Below are 5,000 nucleotides of genomic sequence, written 5' to 3'. Positions count from 1 at the left end.
TCTCTCTCTCTCTCTCTATTTATCTCATGCACTCACGCATACATGCTTACGTACACAGACGTCCAAGTCTAAATGATGCATTACACATGGGAACCTACTCTTCGTTTTAGAAATATGGTATCAACAATTATCCTTGCTTTATCTCATGTCTCTTAGATGCTGAGGTGAAACTATCTGTTGTTTGACTTCTGATAAAGCATTGGCACATGTACAGTAATTACGGCAAACCATCACTACAATAATTTACAACCTTTACAATCAAAGAGATTAATGGAAGCAACGATGACAAAAAAAAATTAAATAAATAGATGAACAAACTGTATCCATACTCATGAATTAGATTATTAGAAACATACCCACAGACTTTAAACTAGGCGTATATCTTATGAAACTAAAATTATTGAGTTTTCAGGCGGTCAAATATGCTCAACGATTTTACAACATCCAGTAGGAAATGTTCAGTTTTCATTTTGTGTCGCATCAAGTTAACGGTTATGACTTTAAAAGATGATAACAACAATGATTATAGTGTAAAAGGGGTCAACAGTGATGCTGAAACACAATTACATTTGTAAGCCCATTTGGTATATTCATAATATAATCGATTTTTTAACACCAGTTGCGTGTAGGGTTACGTACAGAAAAGACATATATAACTGAGCTGTTAATTAAAATATGTACTTTTTTAACTGGTAGTTTATCACGCCATAAAATATACTGTAGTAGCTAAGATTAGTTGATGCCTAACGTAAGCTGTAAGGTTTATAAACGTTTCCAGGAAAATCCTGGAAACGCATAATCATTGTTAAGCTGTCGGTAAGAAAGTGACCCATAGATCATTTTTATTAAAGATCAGTACCGTGACCTGAAGCTTTGACATTTACATAAGGTTCACATCTAAGAATAGAATGTTATATAATATCCTTACTTTTCTACGCAGAATTAACCTTTGTTCCAAACTGTAAAGCTTAGGTATAGTTACCTAGAGTTGTTCCCATAATCATTTATGTTTATATTATGCTTAGATTGTGGTTCCACCCACTGACTGCAAACAAAATTGACAACAATTTAAAAAAAAAGATTACAGAATGTAAATGAACTGTGTTTTCAAATGAACACTTCCTGAACACTGGATTAGAAAGCGGCAGCAACGGGGTATGTTATGAAGTGAAGATTGCATGGTTTTGTTGGATAGCATAATATGAGTGAAGTTCAGGTAAATTAATTAATATTAAACGTTGATGCTGAGTTGAGTGAGGAAAAAGAATGAGTATTTTGAAGCCCTGGGCAAGACAATAAACACGGATGCTATTATAGTGAGCAGGAAATAGATATGAGTATAAATATTGCGGATAATAATAAACTCGACTTTATTATTATTCTCTCTCTCTCTCTCTCTCTCTCTCTCTCTCTCTCTCTCTCTCTCTCTCTCTCTCTCTCTCTCTTTTCTGTTAAGGCCTAATATCTTTTAGTAATATCTAAACCCATTGCTTACGTCAACATTATATCCTTCAACTCAGGCTTCACCTGTTCATTACTAAGAAAATCTTTTTCTTTCTTTTTACTCTTTCCTAGGTTGGAATAACCATTACTATTTAGAAACGTAATTTAACAATCAGCCTCATGACACCAGTTACTTATCTTTTTTTACTGGGTTTTCTCTGTTCCTCGGTCTTATCACCTCACATCTACCAAATATGTCATTTTATAAGCTTTCGCCAGCATTTGTAAACATTTATTCACTACAGTACTTCTCTTCAAATCTAGGTAGACATAGGTTTTGGCCCTCCAGGAAGCTTCTCATTTCACTTTTTATATTGTCTGGGTTACTCATATGCTTACTTATTACTATTTTCATTCCTCTCCATTCGACTTTTTCGCACAACCTTTCAATCTCTCCAGCATTTTTTTATTCCGTTGTTAGACTTACTTGTTGACACGTCATGTGATATTATTCAAATGAAAACTTTCGTACCTCTATAACATGCAATATACTTGAAAATAAGTTTTCAAAACAAACAATAATTTGGCATAAAAAGTAAATAATTATATTTGAGAGTGCGAATCTTTACACAAACACGCATGCAAATAATAAACATAAAGGTTCATACGCATTCATTTTATAACTACCAGGAGATTTAAAAACCAGAGAGTTCGATGGACGGCGTTGGTTCACTATTTTTGCAACCCCAGTTTGAATGCAAAACCACGGCAATATCTGTCAGAATTTGCGTACATTTTTTCGCGATGTTATTCCATTTGAGACAAATCCGTACGCGCCTACCATAACGGTAAAGCTTTGGAAACACCACTTTTCTCAATTAATCCGATCTTTATGATGCTTTGGTTGGAGGTTTCTCTTTTCCCAGTGCAGAAATTTCATTTTTTTTTTTTTTTTTTTTAGCAGGAGGCCACTGGATTCCGCCGAGATTTGTCTTTACAATAATCCACAATGCACGTAACCCTGTTATTCTCTGCCTCTCTCTCTCTTGTAAAACACACCCGTCTTAAAAAAATAAAAGAAAAAACTAGTTTACTCACAAATAAAATACAATTGAGCATTTCTGTATGGTAAAATTTTAATCTTTCGTCAGATGCAAAAGGGGCAGTTAATTCCTCTTGATTATGCTGTACTCATTCACTGGATCTCCTAATCAAGCAGTCATGATTAAATTTTGGCATTATGGAACTTATAGCAAAGTATTCAATGCACTCATACTGTTGACTTGTCATTAGCAATATTTTACGTGAAAAGAGGAACTGTTTATTGCTTACATGTTTTGTGTATTCGAAAATGGTCTGCAATAGTAAATGTAAAATATGCATGTATGCAGTGTATCCAATGTATTAAAATATTGCATAACTGTGACTACTCTTATTTTAATGTTAAATCAATAAGCCATTTGAATAACAAATTAACCAAAAATATAGTAATTTCTTCATTCCATGAAGTTTTAACGTCAGAAAAAGTAAACAACAGTCATATGAATAAACCTTGATTATGAACTGTTCAGGTAAAATATTTATTTAAAGGTACATAGTCATGACAAGTAAATGGAATTTAGTTGACTTTCATTTAACGGAAAACTTAAGCACAAATAGAAGACAGAGTAATATGAATCATCGGCAACAACAGGCGTAGGAAGTTTCGAAGGTCATATAGAGGCAATGAGTTGACACTAGGTATTGGAAGTATGGAAAGAATAAAGCCTTGATTAGTGAAGTTTGCCAGCAGACCATTTTGTCGAACTGTTGAGTATTCCAAGGGTGGGCCAGACGATGCCATTTTTGGCTCGGCTTTAAGCATGACTTTAGAGTATTTAGCTGTGCTGCTAGAACTTGCGTTAATGTTTCCAGGGTGAAATGGCCAGCTAATGACCCAATAAAAGTTTTCCTTCCGGCATTCGGTACTTTTTGTAATATTCCAAGTGCTATTTTAGAAACACTGAAAATTCACATTCATGGTCCCCTCCTTTACAGAATATTACCTTGGGTTTCGTTCACAAGACAAGGGAATATCTATGCCCAAAAGACTCAAAATATCAATCTCCATGAATCATTTCGTTAGAAAATTCCCACAACAACCACGAACGCAACGTTGCAGCTTGTCAAAGGAAGTAAAATTCTACCAGTTGTTCACGCGACGGAGAAAATAACGCGAGAAACGAAAGGATAAAATCAAATTTACATCAGCCTGTTGACGCAAAGTCGTAGGATAAAAAAGTCCACTTATGCTCAGGTAGTCAAAGCTCCATGAAGTCTGCAGCCCAACTCTCGGGCCGTGTGCACAATATTCTGACCAGGTACCAAAGCTTTCAGTTTTACTTTCCATTTCACGATTTCATTGCATTATATTCAGAGAGAATTATTCGTCATAGAAAAAAGTAACGGTTATAATCAAAGAATTTCCATGCATAAAACACTGCTGCCAGAATAGAGACAGACAAGGAAATTAATAACATTATCTCTGAATGCGTTCCTCTGACGTTTATTCATTTTTTTCTGTTATCCTGCATCCTGCTTTGTGAGATTTCTGTAGGCATGTCTGACGGATGAAATGAAAAGCCGATTTCGAGATTAATTTTATATTCAAAGGTAAGAAGATTTTAGCGATGAGTGAAAAAAAAGAAACAGAAATCTAATTTAGCATGTAGTTACAGTAACATCCACCCAAAAGGCATTTGAATAATGCTGTTGGATTTATGTGGGATAACATATACTGATTTTATTTTTTTTTCATTTTTTTTGGCAAACGTGTTGCCACTCTGATAAAAAAGAGGCATATAAAATAGATGTTGCTCGAGACTTCAACAGTCTGTGAGACTTTAGAGATTGGTCTACTACCAGAAGTTAGTAACCATTTAGAGTAAGACTTTTTAACCTTGTAAAAATTATGTCATTTAAACCAGAATGAAAGTTACTAATATAAAGTTGAAGTAAACGTTTCTTCCATGAAATAGCTGCTTTTGTAACTGCGAATGTTTTCTGATATTGATGCGCTATTGTCCCAATTAAAAGAGAACGTAACTGAGGGTTGTAACGGGAAGGTGGAAAGAAGAAAGACAAGAAAATGATTGAGAACATCGTAAACAAAAACTTGGATGAAAAGAAGCATTATCCTGGAAGAAAAAATATAAATAATAAAAAGTATTGAGCCAACTAATGAGAAACGGCGTCTGGGAGAAACACTGTCTTGTACTGGTTAAGAGAAATCTTTCAATGGATGATGAATGTAGATGGTCGAAGAGACACAGAGCTAAATGACGAAAAATTTAACGGGAAAAGCAATAGATTTAGAATCTATGTGAAAATAAAATTTTGAAGAGGTAAGGGAGAACAGCAAACGTGAATGACCATTGTTTGTGAAGAATGTCATAATGATGATCAATTTTCTCAGCAATTAAAAAGTGTAATAGTTGCTCGTCTGCATAAGAAAACATGAATCTATGGGGCTATGAGAACTGTATAAGTAGTTTCATCCAGTCCAGTGATCTATCTTC

General features: G+C 34.4%; 1 protein-coding gene and 1 long non-coding RNA gene across 6 annotated transcripts in view; one reads left to right on the top strand and one right to left on the bottom strand.

Moving 5' to 3' along the window:
• LOC136854118 (uncharacterized) overlaps positions 1-5,000 on the top strand; it is a 409,448-nt gene that overhangs the window by 248,857 nt on the left and 155,591 nt on the right. The window lies entirely within an intron of this gene.
• The window catches only part of LOC136854116 (calcitonin gene-related peptide type 1 receptor-like), a 161,756-nt gene that overhangs the window by 36,781 nt on the left and 119,975 nt on the right, over positions 1-5,000 (bottom strand). The gene's annotated exons all lie outside the window — the stretch shown is intronic.

Source organism: Macrobrachium rosenbergii, chromosome 28, assembly GCF_040412425.1.
Source record: "Macrobrachium rosenbergii isolate ZJJX-2024 chromosome 28, ASM4041242v1, whole genome shotgun sequence".
Classification (NCBI taxonomy): Eukaryota; Metazoa; Arthropoda; class Malacostraca; order Decapoda; family Palaemonidae; genus Macrobrachium; species Macrobrachium rosenbergii.
Note: the sequence above shows the minus strand (reverse complement) of the source record. Positions and strands in the feature narration are given on the sequence as shown.